This window comes from Schistocerca serialis, chromosome 4 (genome assembly GCF_023864345.2).
Source record: "Schistocerca serialis cubense isolate TAMUIC-IGC-003099 chromosome 4, iqSchSeri2.2, whole genome shotgun sequence".
In the NCBI taxonomy this organism is placed as follows: Eukaryota; Metazoa; Arthropoda; class Insecta; order Orthoptera; family Acrididae; genus Schistocerca; species Schistocerca serialis.
In genome coordinates, this window is record NC_064641.1 from 147,557,086 (window position 1) to 147,572,524 (window position 15,439).

General features: G+C 44.0%; 1 protein-coding gene across 1 annotated transcript in view; it reads right to left on the reverse strand.

The window, feature by feature from the left end:
• Positions 1-15,439, reverse strand: part of LOC126474327 (paired box protein Pax-6-like) — a 287,364-nt gene that overhangs the window by 64,505 nt on the left and 207,420 nt on the right. The window lies entirely within an intron of this gene.

Below are 15,439 nucleotides of genomic sequence, written 5' to 3' on the forward strand. Positions count from 1 at the left end.
GTTCAATTGAAAAGGACACTGCCTCACCTCCACCTCTAGTGACGTTGTCGTCGACAACTTAAGCGTCAATAAGCCTCTATTTTTCAGAGTAAAATTCCGGTTGTACAGGGTATTCAAAAGACTTAAACTTAGTGTTCTGCCTTACGGCAAGTCTTGTCATGGGGGGGAAGTCTCTTCTGAGAGGTCCACCTCATGAGCGACTAGCGAAGTGATTCCCGTGGTGGTTTCCCGTTGCCTTCCACTGATGATGATGAAATGATAATGAGGAGAACACAACACTCAGTCTCTGAGAGGAGAAAATCTCCGACCCAGCCGGGAATCTAACCCTGGCCCCGTGGCGTGACAGAACGCCACGCTGACCACTTTTTTTTATTTTTTTGCTCGTTGAATATGTTCGGAGCGGACGTCCGAAGACACTCGTTTAGGTTATTAGTTGATCCATTCACTCAGTTTAATTTATTACAGAGTGTAGCTAACCCTCTGACCGAACACGCCGAGCTACCGTCCCGGCACAACTCAGCTATCGGGGTGGGTGTTCAAAAGAAAGTGTCGAATACTTTGAAAGGCGGTAGTACTCGTTGAAAAAAGAAAAGTAAGTCCAATAAACATGGGTTCGGAAACGCAAACTTTCTGAGATAAACATGTGTTTATAGGAGGGTCTCGCGATGCCTGGTTGCGAATATTAGCAAAGTCGTTGCATTGAATAAGAGACTGATGACCATAGATGTTTAATCACCTTGTGGTGTTACAGCAAAGAATCACCACCCAACAGATATTTGAAACTGACTGAAATATTCTTAAAACTAGTAACAGCCTATACCAAAAATTAACATTAGAAGAAAACTATCACATCGAAAAATCAATAGCCCAATGAAAGAAAGTGCTAACCGAATACACATCACTGTACAATAAAACCCACTTTGCGCAATTGAAGAAGTATATAAATAACATCCAAAGCAATACCTGCCTGGCTAGCCACGCCCTCCAACGCGCTGTTCCCGAGCGGGAAGGTGTGCCGGTCCCCGGTACGAATCCGTTCGGCGGATTAGTGTCTAAGTCCGGTGTGCTGGCCAGCCTGTGGATGGTTTTTAAGGCGGTTTCCATCTGCCTCGGTGGTTGCGGGCTAGTTCCCCTTATTCCGCCTCAGTTACTCTATGTCGGCGATAGCTGCGCAAACACTGTCTCCAGGAACACGTACACCATAATTAGTTACCACGCAAACATTGGGGCTACACTCGTCTGGTATGAGACATGAGATGTTCCCGAGGGGGGATTGTCCACTGGGGGCCGAACCGCACAATAACCCTGGGTTCTGTGTGGGGCGGTGGTCAGGTGGGTGGACTGCTGTGGCCTGTTGTGGGGTTGTGGACCACTGAGGGCTACGGCGGGACAAAGCCTCTCCGTCGTGTCTAGGTCCCTGGTTCAATACCAATACATAACATCCAAACCAAAACTTCGCCTGATCAGCCCCCAGAACTAAATTTCAAATGGCTCTGAGCACTATGGGACTCAACTGCTGAGGTCATTAGTCCCCTAGAACTTAGAACTAGTTAAACCTAACTAACCTAAGGACATCACAAACATCCATGCCCCAGGCAGGATTCGAACCTGCGACCGAAGCGGTCTCGCGGTTCCAGACTGCAGCGCCTTTAACCGCACGGCCACTTCGGCCGGCAACTAAATTTCCTGCTCCCCTGTACTGCACAACACTTACTCTAGATGCCTTTTCACAAAAACTCCTCTCTCTCTCTCTCTCTCTCTCTCTCTCTCTCTCTCTCCCTCCGTCCCTTCCTCCCTTCCTCTTCCTCTCCCTCTCCCTCCCAGCCCTGTAAAAATACACATACACATACCAAACACCATAAACACCGACAACACTTGAAAAACCGAAGAAAATGTCTGTGAAACGACATAAATGGCAGAAATCAGCGTGTCACCACACAAAAAACAAAGGAAACAAACAGCACAACATCAAAGCCGTAACACGCTAAATAGAGCGGTACATACTCAGTTTCTTTCTGAAATGCATAATAAACAAAAAATTTAAAATATACGTTTTTTTGTTTTCTGGTGACAAGTTGTAGATTACGTAGAAGACTCACAGCTACCAACATAAACATCCAATAGCTTCATGTAAGGTATGTAAACTACTGCATACATCCACCTATTGTACAAGTAAGCTATAAAACCCGAAGCTTAGACATATTGTAACAAACAACATTCAGTGCATCAGCCCAGTAATACATATCTCAGTTGTGAACTGTAAACAAACCATGTACAACACCTGACAAATATCAGTTCATTCACAAATGTAAATATTATGTACCAGATGTTTTCTCTACACGTTAATATGTAACTACAATTTTACAGAAAGGAAATGAAGTAATCCGCTGAAGGAAGCACAAAGAGTGCTGAAACATGTCTGGATAAAACAAAACTCCAAATGTCTTGCATGAATCGGAATTCCTCATCCAATCCATAGATGTTTAGTCTCTTTAAACCTGTCATCATTAACGTAAATTTTTGGTCATTATATTTAAGCTAGTGTCTTTCTTTGTAACCCGCAATAGCTTCATCTTTGTCAGGGTTATTATACTGGCGTGAAGTTAAGCTTTCTGCCATCAGCCCCAATCTCTGGTAAACAGTATCTTTATTCCGCTGATCTTATTACTTTTCTAAAAAAGAAAGTTGAGTTATTCTCAGCAAAATAGGGCATAATAATAGCACTGGTGATGATAGGACATGTGGCTTGTCCGATACTGCTCTCTGTTTTCTGTTAAAATATTTCCTTGATTTTGGTGTACGCCTGAAAGTAAAACGCTTTATACTGCTGTACGCTATCTGTGTAATATACCCCGTTCAGCCTTACTTCATTATTTCTGTTCCCTGCAATTAACTCAGACAGCAGGGCATTTCACAGCATCAGCACACGAGTTCGATGTTTTGAAGATTCTAGGGCGACTGTCCCAGTAACAAAAGAATTCCTCTCACGTAAACTACATGAAGACTATGAACAGCAGTCACGGAAACGTCCAGTCGTAACCAGGCTAAAGTGCACATGGAAGCGTCCACAGATGTAAGCAAGTTATTAATCACGTTAGTCTCACAGGCAGGACGAACAGCGGGTCACGCCTATAACGATCCCCAGACCACCAGGTGTGATTGGCCACGCGCTTCGCCAAGAGTACGTGCTTGATTCCTCCAGCTGTAGACCTGGGTTTCTGTTTTCACCCGCCTGGAATTATGCTGTCGTGTGATCACAGGCTTCACGTAGTCTATCCCACTGTTTTTTTTTCCTTTAAGCATGTTAGTCACGGAGGCACGACCAAATATTCTGTCCTCATATGGTTACACTGGCCACAGCGTAAAGGCAACAAATGAAATGGAGAAAACAAATTTGATGCGGATACAGTTAATCTAGCGATGCAATCTGAATTTCAATGTCATCTGCATAAAAAAACCATAACTAGCAAATTATCTCTTCCTATGTTTTATAAATTTTTGTTTTTTGTTTACAGGAAGACGTACCAAGTGGTCACTTCATATAGTTTCAATTATAAGAAACCAAATTTATTAACAAAATTCAATTAAAGCGGTAGAGTAATTATGGTGTACGCGTACTTGGAGACTGTTTGCACAGCAATCGCAGACACAGTGTAACTAAGGCGGAATAAGGGGAACCAGCCCGCATTCGCCGACGCAGATGGAAAACGGCCTTAAAAACCATCCACAGGCTGGCCAGCGCACAGTAACCCGCGGGCAGATTCGTACCGGGGACCGGCACGCATTCCCGCTCGGAAAGAAGCGCTTTGGAGCGCGCGGGTAGCCGGGCAGGCATTGATTTGAATGTTGTTTATATACTTCTTCAATTGTGCAAAATGGGTTTTAATGCACAGTGATGTGTATTCAGTTAGTACTTTCTTTCCTCGGTCTACTGATTTTTGGACGTGATATTTTCCTTCTAAGGTTAATTTTTGGTACAGGCTGTTAATATTTTTAACAATCTTTAAGTTAGTTTCTAATATTTGTTGGGTGGTGATTCTGTGCTGCAACATCACAAGATGATTAAACATCTATGGTCATCAGTGTCTTATTAATGCAACGACTGTGCTAATATCCGCAACCAGGCGTCGCGAGCCCTTCCTCTAAACATGTGTTCATCACGGAAAGTTTGCGTTTCCGAATCCATGTTTATTGGACTTACTTTTCTTTTTTCGACGAGTACTACCGCCTCTCAAAGTATTCGACACTTTCTTTTGAACACCCTGTATAACCGGAATTTTACTCTGAAAATAGGGGATTATTGACGCTTATGATGTCGACGACAACGTCACTAGAGGTGGAGGTGAGGCAAGAAAAACGCGAATGGGCAGTGTCCTTTTCAATTGAACCTTTCTGCGATTTGCATTCATCGACTTGGTGAAAGTACGAAAAGTATAAAGCTGGATGGCTGTACTACGATCTGAACTGTGCCCCTGTAATTTCTCTTCCCCTGAAATTTGAGTTCAAATGTATAGTAGATGTATTTACGATGATAAACTAATTTAACATTTAGTTAAATAAGTTGTCCCTGGATTCGGTGTGGGGCGGCGGTTGGGTGAGTGGACTGCTGTAGCCTGTTGAGGGGTTGTAAACCACTCAGTGTTACGGCGGGGACGAAGCCTCTCCGTCGTTTCTAGGTCCGCAGTTGCACATAATACAATACAATACATATTTCGTACAATTGTAGAGCGATACTGTGTGAGCAAAATTTGTAAGTTATTTTCTTTCCACAGGCTTCACGGACAGAGTTTTGCTACGGTTTCTGTAATTTATTCCAAAACATTCTGGATCCCAGTGCTTCACGTTTGAGAACATGACCCAGAACCGCTACTGTTTTTTTTCTGTCACGAGCTATAGTAGATCTAATGTCAGAAGTTTGGGGGTCTTTGTTTCCTAGTTTGTTGTTGATGTTGTTAGATCAAGCTATTTTTGTCACTACAGAGGGGAAAGTCAACGATCAGAATAACAGAAATAAAATTTCCTAGCTCTTACTGGTACAAATAACGGTGCTAATAGCCGTTTGAGCACAAAGTAGTCACTATTTTTCCGACTTACCCAAGCAACAATTTAGAATACCGATGAATTATTTTTATACGTAAGACCATCGCAAATATAGTCTCATTTGGCCAAAAATACACTATTGGCTATTAAAATTGCTTCACCACGAAGATGACGTGCTACAGACGTGAAATTTAACCGACAGGAAGAAGATGCTGTGATACGCAAATGATTAGCTTTTCAGAGCATTCACACAAGGCTGGCGCCGGTGGCGACACCTAATACGTGCTGACATGAGGAAAGTTTCCAACCGATTTCTCATACACAAACAGCAGTTGACCGATGTCGCCTGGTGAAAACTTGTTGTGATGGTTCGTGTAAGGAGGCGAAATGCGTACCATCACGTTTCCCACTTTGATAATGGTCGGATTGTAGCCTATCACGATAGCGGTTTATCGTATCGCGACATTGCTGCTCGCGTTGGTCGAGATCCAATGACTGTTAGCAGAATATGGAATCGGTGGGTTTAGGAGAGTAATACGGAACGCCGTGCTGGATCCCGACGGCCTCGTATCACTAGCAGTCGAGATGACAGCCATCTTATCCGCATGGCTGTAACGGATCGTGCAGCCACGTCTCGATCCCTGATTCAACAGATGGGGACGTTTGCAAGACAACAACCATCTGCACGAACAGTTCGACGACGTTTGCAGCAGCATGGACTATCAGCTCGGAGACCATGGCTGCGGTTACCCTTGACGCTGCATCACAGACAGGAGCGCCTGCGATGGTGTACTCAACGATGAACCTAGGTGCACGAATGGCAAAACGTCATTTTTTCGGAAGAATTCAGGTTCTGTTTACAGCATCATGATGGTCGCATCCGTGTTTGGCGACATCGCGGTGAATGCACATTGTAAGCGTGTATTCGTCATCGCCATACTGGTGGAACACCCGGCGTGATAGTATGGGGTGCCATTGGTTACACGTCTCGGTCACCTCTTGTTCGCATTGACGGCACTTTGAACAGTGGACGCTACATTTCAGATGTGTTACGACCCGTGGCTCTACCCTTCATTCGATCCCTGGGAAACCCTACATTTCAGCAGGATAATACACGACCGCATGTTGTAGGTCGTGTACGGGCCTTTCTGGATACAGAAAATGTTCGACTGCTGCCCTGGCCAGCACATTCTCCAGATCTCTCACCAATTGAAAACGTCTGGTCAATGGTGGCCGCAGTCACTTCTCTTGAAGAACTGTGGTATCGTGTTGAAGCTGCATGGGCAGCTGTACCTGTACACACCATTCAAGCTCTGTTTGACTCAATGCCCAGGCGTATCAAGGGCGTTATTACGGCCAGAGGTGGTTGTTCTGGGTACTGATTTCTCTGGATCTATGCACCCAAATTGCGTGAAAATATAATCACATGTCAGTTTTAGTATAATATATTTGTCCAATGAATACCCGTTTATCATCTACATTTCTTCTTGGTGTAGCAATTTTAATGGCCAGCAGTGTAAGATTTTCGCTGATCAGTTTCAAGAAACGAACTGTAACGAACTGCCTACCTTGAAGCTACAAAAAATAAATCAATGCGATATAACGTTGCCGACGGTTCCAGGCGCTTCTGTCCGGAACCGCGCTGCTGCTACGGTCGCAGTTTCGAATCCTGCCTCGGCCATGGATGTGTGTGATATCCTTAGGTTGGTTAGGTTTAAGTAGTTCTAAGCTTAGGGGACTGGTGACCTCAGATGTTAAGTCCCTAGTGCTTAGAAGGGGTGAGGGGGGGGGGGGGGTGTACTAGCTAATGTCTAATTACACTCTTCGAGATCATGGTCCAAGAAACGTTGGGAACAACTACTCTTAGCGATATAGGGGTTAAAATGCGGAGTCCCAAAATCACGTGACTTGAGCTGCAGGAAATGTTGCGAACAGAATTCCCATTCTGCACACCCGAATGCTTACTTGACACATATTTTTTTCTATCATCCACCGACGGGTCCTTTCTTCCGGGAAGAAGCCTTCTGATGTGGTATTGCAGCTTTCGAGGCTCGCCGACACAACGGAAGACGCAGAGCTCGGCTGCTGGAATACGCGTCTCGGTCGACCCGGGCGATGACCGTCGCCCTGCGAGCATTGCGCGCGGCGCACCGGCGCAGCGCCGAGGTTCAGCGGACGTGGCGGACGTCTTACTCGGGGGCGGGCTTAACGAGGGCGACAAGTGCGCGCCCCGGCGGGCCTAACCACGGGTTCAGCGGCGCGCTAATAACCACGGCCGCGACGCCCTAATTGAGATTGTCCGCTGAGCGCGGCGCGATTGAATCAACACAACTACTGTGGGCCCGCTCGTAACAATCGCCGGCCGCTACGTGCCGCGGCTCGCCCTGTGTTTACGGCCGCTCGCTCCGTGAAGCTTAGTTAGGCCGCGTCGTTTTTGTGGCCGTGCGCAGACGTGAGCGCAGCCGGCAGTCGGCCGGGCCCTCCGTCGACGACAATCAAAGCAACGGGGCCAGGGCGGGCGCGAGTGGGCTTCCTGTGCTCCTGCTGATTATAGATTTGCTGCCTCCCGATAACGACGGTAAAGATGACGGAACGTTTGCAGAAAGGCTACAATTTTATTTCGCTTCCGATGGGTAGCCTCTGAGCTCGCCAATGTCGCAAATAAATCGTCGTTGCTGGTTGCGGCTATCGGGCGCTGCATCGGATGATGTCGCCTAGTATGCGATTACAGTGTGTCACCGACATCAGCAGATTCCTCCAACGACTGAAATTGGCCGAAAATTTCAAAAAATGGTTCAAATGGCTCTGAGCACTATGGGACTCAACTGCTGTGGTCATAAGTCCCCTAGAAAAAAAATGGTTCAAATGGCTCTGAGCACTATGGGACTCAACATCTTAGGTCATAAGTCCCCTAGCACTTAGAACTACTTAAACCTAACTAACCTAAGGACATCACACACACCCATGCCCGAGGCAGGATTCGAACCTGCGACCGTAGCAGTCCCGCGGTTCCAGACTGCAGCGCCAGAACCGCACGGCCACTGCGGCCGGCGGTCCCCTAGAACTTAGAACTACTTAAACCTGACTAACCTAAGGACATCACACACATCCATGCCCGAGGCAGGATTCGAACCTGCGACCGTAGCGGTCGTGCGGTTCCAGACTGTAGGGCCTTTAACCGCTCGGCCACTCCGGCCGGCTCGAAATTTTCAACTCACAAGGGGAGGCCGCCAATTGTGAAATTCAGATTCGATTCATACTGTGCATAATAAAAGCTCATGGCCAGAGGTGTAATGTGGCAAAGCACCAAGATGCACTTCTCAGCCGTTGTCGAGAAAATCGACAGTTAAAAGAAAACGTTGCGGTGAAATACTCTCGACGATTAATAATTTTCTACAGCGTCGTGGCGCAGCGGTAAGCGCTCGGGTTCGTTATCCGAAAGTCCCCGGATCGAATCTCGCGCCATGCAATTTTTTTTATTATTAGTTTTTTGTAATTCAAATATATATATATATATATATATATATATATATATATATATATATATATATATATATATATATAAAGTATTAATGAATTGCTTATGCATGTTGGTGAAGGCGGATCGCTCTCCAATTGTACCGCCTCCATTTTTCCGTTTCTTTTAACAGGGTGTACCAAAGCTCTCCCGTCCGCACTGATCTTCGACAATGTTATAAGTTGCGCTAGGGACCGCATCTACCTTCTTTCGAAGTTAGCAGGCAACTACGCTGTTATGCGGCGGCTCGTTGCGGCCCGTTCAACATCTGTCCTTCAAGTGTAACGAGCGGGTAACGGAATTTATATTTCATACCTGCCACAGCAAATTTGTGTTCGTGGGGTCTCTATTCTAATTCGAACGTTTGACTTACGCTATACGTATTCGTTTCGGAATATCGTTTCTACGTCTTCCGTTAACTATACGTGGTTAACATTATGAAGACAATTAATAACATTTGTGAAATACAACTTTGTTTGCGGAAAACATAATGATGTTTGAAGTCGCCAGTTTTTCCACGACAAACGTCTTTCAACAACTTATTATATGCATAATTGTTGCAACTGATTGCCGGGAATTATATATATATATATATATATATATATATATATATATATATATATTTGAATTACAAAAAACTAATAATAAAAAAAAATTGCATAGCGCAAGAATTGATCCGGCGACCTTTGGATTACGAACCCAAGCGCTTACCGCTGCGCCACGACCCTTTAGAGAGCCATTAATCGTAGAGAGTATTTCACCGCAACGGTTTCTTTTAACTGTCGATTTTCTCGACAACGGCTGAGAAGTGCATCTTGGTGCTTTGCCACATTACACCTCTGGCCATGAGCTTTTATTATGCGCAGTATGAATCGAATCTGAATTTCACAATTGGCGGCCTCCCCTTGTCAGTACACTAGCACGCGAGCGGTCATAATGCAGCCGATCTCATCGTCCTAACGTACAGACTTCGGACGACAGCCGGTATTAACATCGGTTTGTCTTCTTCAGTTGAATCGACCGGCGCTCTCACACACGAAAAATGAACTGTGAACAACTGAAAATCTTATTCCAAGAAATCAGTTTGCGGCATGCTGTGGATAGAAATTTGCTTATCGGGATATAGCTCGGAATCTCATGACCGTAATCGCAGCTTTATTGGAAATCGCCATCACCGAGAATCTTAACCGGAAAGTAGTGGCCAATCTTATGCTTATTGTTACTGTAGTGGATCTTTTGGGGTTGTGGTAGATCAGTATTAGCTGTCTACGCATTATTATTGCGTGTTTTTAACCAGTTGAGTGGTTATTCTGCTACATGAAGTAGCTTGTCAGTGTGGTGTCTGTTTTTCCACTTTTCACTGCTTTTTGTGTTCACAGTCTCTTGTTCTAAAAGTTACGTTTGCCTTTCACGTATTCTGGATGACAGTCACTAACGCACTGTGATCGAACGGTCACAGTGTCCCAACAAACGTCGCTGGACACAGTCACCTGAGGTCGCCCAATAACTTACTTCCACCTACAGCTTAGTCACACTGGGTCCGATTTCCTTCGTCAATTTTTGGCGGGATGACTGTCACGGGACTTCTGTGTTAGAGACGAATCCTGCACTGCGGATTTTGCTATTAAAACAACGGCTAATGCATATGAACGACCTACAATATACACTGAGGTGACAAAAGTCGTGGGACAGCTATATGCATATTACTGGTGACGGTAGTATCGCGTACGCAAGGTATAAAATGGGAGTGCATTAGCAGTTCATTTCGGCTATCATTATGGAATTGAGCATTCCGGGATCCACAGTTCCAAGAGTGCGCCGGCAATACCAAATATCAGGCATTACCTCTCACCGCGGACAACGCAACGGCTGACGGCCTACACTTAATGTCCGAAAGCAACGGTGTTTGTGTAGTGTTGTCGATGATGACAGACAAGAAGCAGTGCTGGAAGCAACCGAAAAAATCAGTTTGGGACGTGTCCGCCAGGACACTGCGGCGAAATTTGGCATCGCCTGCAACGGCTCTCCTGCACTCGTTACCATATCGGTTGGACCCTGGAGGACTGGAAAACTGTAGCCTAGTGAGATGAATCCAGATTTCAGTTGGTAAGAGCTGATGGTGTGGTTCAAGTGGGGCACAGACCCCACGAAACCATGGACACTGAAAGGAGGCTGTCAAATTTGCCATGAGGATTTTCAGGAAGTTTTCACCATAAACGTGAATGAATCTGGGAATTTAATAAATGTGCTCAACCTTTGTAGTGTCGATATAACCATATTCTTTGTATGACTGTGCTTGAGACCACAAATGTTGATCAGAGAGGTTACCAGTGTCAGTGTCTGTTGGACAATGTGACTCTGTACTTAGTTTGAAAAGGATGGATGCTGGTCTGTCGTAAGTGAAGGCAGCATTATTTAAAAGTTCTTTAAGTTGGTTTACTGTAATGAAAATGATTTAGCATGTCCGCACGTTGCCTTTTTCAAGTGCGCGTACTGCTCGTTGTATTCGCACTGCAAGTAGTCCTGCACTATCAAAACCGACAACATTACCCATGTCTTCGCCACAGGCTTTTCCATTTCGCTGTCTTACAATCATCCACTGAAAATTCATATTCGCATTTCGATGACGTATAAGGGAAGAACGTACTCAGGTATAGCAACTTGGGGAATGTGACTGTAACACTGCATGTGTTAACACATTTTTCAAGATAAGGTTCAGTTTTTTGCCAAAAAATTCCGTCCTTAGAACAAAGCGGAAATTATAGGTTTTCTTGTAATTTGTGTGGCAAATTACGACGAGGAGGAATTGGACACTGAAAAAAAAAAAAAAAAGATTCCATCTTTGCTGAACATGCTTTGAATTAATGTCATTCTTATGATATGAAATGTGTTATACGTAGAATAAATAAACTGATATCACATGAAATTCTGGCTACATATAAACACTAATCACAGTATCCTGAGTTAATCCTTCATGATCAAATACAATTCCATTTTTCACGATTGCTAAAGGAACAGCACCCAGTTAATACTTTTCTCACCGTAAGACAATACGCAAGTTGTCAATAGTATAGCTGTTCTCCACACACATTCCACTGAATTTCCTCCCGTCTGCCCTTCCCTTTTTTTCCTGTCCTTAACATTCACCAGTTATTTTATCCAGATAACATAGTAGTCTATGGCAGTACTCACGTTTCTACTGTTTTGTCTTTTGTATTTTTATACTTTTAATCTTTGAGTCTAATGTGATATAAGGTTTATCCGTTCTCAACTTCTTTGTGTATTTCAATATGCTTGGATTTTTCGTAAAGACGTAAAAGGTCAAATACCTTTGGAAAAACAATCTTTGCACACCTATGAACTCTCGCTAATGTTATGTGGACTATCTGTTCAGTTTTTCGTTGTCAGTTGATGGCCTAGAAAACCGAAAGACGGTTAACAACGAACTATAAAATAAATATTATTGTGGAACACCGGTACCGCGCACTTCAGTTTTTAAATAATACCTCATTTAAGTCTCCTGTGAATCTGTTGGTTACAGTTCCCATTACACGACATTATCTCTTCAGCGAATTGTGTTTCTGTAGTCTGTAGATTCATTAAGCTTCACATATCGATTGCAGACAGACTCAAAATTTGAAAGATAAATGGCCTTAGTCGCTGGAAGAACCGACATAATATTTTTAAATCATTTTTGTCTCGTTACCCGTTCCAGGAGGAGTACTTTTTGCGTTCGTGAAGGTTGCTGCTGCCACTGCTGTTTTGGCTCCTGTAAACGATATGATTTTAGTATGATCAGTTGCGGATTTCACGCCTTGCTGGTGTCCTATCCTGTGTCTCTATAGATTAAATCATCACTTGTGTGTATCTGAACAGATTAATTAATAACACAGTCAAAAGAAGACGATTAACTAAGCAGCATGTTGGCGTTTTGAAGTTCGTGCAGTGAATGTACCGTATTTACAGTGTGTGGGAATTGGTCCCTCTATTGCTTGTGGTACCATTCTTCCACGTGTCTACTGAACGCCCGCTAGGATTAGACACAGTGGCGCTTAGATATGCCACCTTGCACCGACGCTACAATCTAAACTGCCGACATTGGCCCACTTAAAAGTACACTACAGTGAGACGGGTGTTGTTTGCCGCTAGACCTGGCTACTCGCGTGGCGCATGCGCACAGGGCACTCTCCATGTGCGCCTCAGTGGGAGAGGCTGCTTTCACCCGATTCATACTGCGAAGTAACGTCTAAATGACGTGTCCGTCTTGACATTCAATACGGGCGCGCAACTCGATGGTACCCGACAGCTGAGGAATTTTGGAGACGCCACATCATATTTCGCCTTTTTCGTTGTTTTACTATTATATCTTACATGTTATGACAATATACTGTTTCAAGACAGAGGCACATTGAAGATTTATCGCAAACACATCACCTTCAAGACATTCTAAAATAAAAGACACTGTTGTCGGTAAATGTGTGTGTTCATTGTAACGTTGAAATTAGAGACACGAAGTTACGAAGTCGAAAGAAGTAGGTTCCGGTTCTGTGATGTTCAAAGATATTGTTAGCCGTGCGGGATTATCCGAGTGGTCTTAGGCGCTGCAGTCATGGACTGTGCGGCTGGTCCCGGCGGAGGTTCGATTCCTCCCTCGGGCATGGTTGTGTGTGTTTGTCCTTAGGATAGTTTAGGTGAAATAGTATGTAAGCTTAGGGACTGATGACCTTAGCAGTTAACTCCTATAAGATTTCACACACACAGAAAGGTATTATGCCATTATGCGTTTGTAAAAGGCACTGAGGCTTTATTATTAATGTAATAGAAGTATGTTTGAGTTTTGTCGATTTTGTGATTTCAGTCTCATTAAAAAACGGAATGTCACATTGCTCCCAGTGAAATAAGGAGCAATGGCGTTTGTATCCTTACTTGTCACAAATACTAGACTGATTTTTTTCTGATTATGTCACAATTTACGAAAGTATGGTTAGACAGGAACAAAAGAGCAGAGCTTGAATAGCTGTGAATGGAACAAACACTCGGTAGCTGTTAAGAACACAGTCTGCAACTCGTGGTCGTGCGGTAGCGTTCTCGCTTCCCGCGCCCGGGTTCCCGGGTTCGATTCCTGGCGGGGTCAGGGATTTTCTAGTAAGGTTTGAGTAGTTCTAAGTTCTAGGGGACTGATGACCATACATGTTAAGTCCAATAGTGCTCAGAGCTATTTGTTAACAACGTATTGTGCTACGTCATTTTGCTATCACTTCCACAGTAAGATTCGGGTAGAAGTTACTTCTCCCGCCCATCAGCCCTCTGACAGCGGACATCTCGTGGCGCAGCCGTACTGTGTATACTTCATTAGTCCAGCCACGTTGACCAACAGATAATTATTGACACTGGATCAGTATCTTCGCTGCAATGAAAGTATTGAGAGCAGCATCTCGTATTCCTTGCAAAACTGTACAAAATCTGCTAGCCTCTGGCCGGCTACCCCATAGATGGCAATACGTCATTAACGCAGATAGGAGAATCGTTGGTCTCCGACTGTAAGCCGCAACCGATCCAAAGAAATTTGACCTGCTAATGTGAATTGAATCCAGGACGTTGAAGAAGAATGGAATTTTACAGTCACCTTGCCTGATACCCGCTTTGCTACAGGCTGCACCTCTGTAGCTTCGTTCATGCGAACTCGTCTTTATTGGTTGTATGGGCTCTTGTTCACCGTTTGGAGGAGTCGATGATCAAAGCTCAACACAAACAAAATGGCTAGAAAGAGAAGCGTGTAACACGGCTGCTGTGACTATCTTCCATAAGTTAACAGCATTACTTGAAGATCAGGTGCTCAATCAATCCAACTTCCGAGAGCCTAAAAAAAAGATTCAAATAGCTCTGAGCACTATGGGGCTCAACATCTGAGGTCATCAGTCCCCTAGAACTTAGAACTACTTAAACCTAACCAAACTAAGGACATCACACACATCCATGCCCGAGGCAGGATTCGAACCTGCGACCGTAGCGGTCTCGCGGTTCCAGACTGAAGCGCCTAGGACCTCTCGGCCACAGCGGCCGGCCCGAGAGAATCAGCAATATTTATTACTCTGAGGTAAAATAAAAGAGACTAATTAGTAACTACACAAACACACTATAAATCAGGAAAATATAAACAAATCAACATGTAAAAATGGTTTTTGACAAAGTAGTAATACCTAAGAGCGACATATGTAAGTTAGTGGCGCTGGTATCATTTGCATTTTCAAGTGTGATTCAGCAATTGAGAACCGTAAGTTTCTATGAAATTTGTTTGACGTCGCGGCTGTTAATGATGGAGCGTAAGCTCAGCCTGGACAAAATGGGAAACAATATTCGATTATATTATTTAAGAAACCATTCCGATCATTAACGGAAAATATTTAGAAAAACTGGGTAATATGTAAAACGAGGATTGCTGGACAGGTATTTAAAATCAGCTACTCCTGTGTACTACTACACCAACCAGCTGGATCGACTCAGTTTAGATATAGATAATTGTTAATACTTCATTCATTTATTAATGAAAATGCGCACAGTGTGCTAATACAAACAATCATATTTGTTTTGCTCATAAAAAACGCCTTCTCTCTCTACACTGTATTTTATTGTCCCAGACGCGTTTCGCCTTTTTTCACTTCAAGAAATCATTAGTGGGATCTATAATGATACACTTTTGTTCTGATCTTCGTAGATTATAAAACAGTACACAATTCGCTTTTTATGTAAATAAGTGATTACTTCACATTCTTAGAGTTTTTAGTTGGCATAGGTGTTTCTTCTCATCTGGTCACATGAGCATGATTCTTCCCACTTTTCATTTCTTCTGTCACTGATATAGACATATTACTAATACAGACC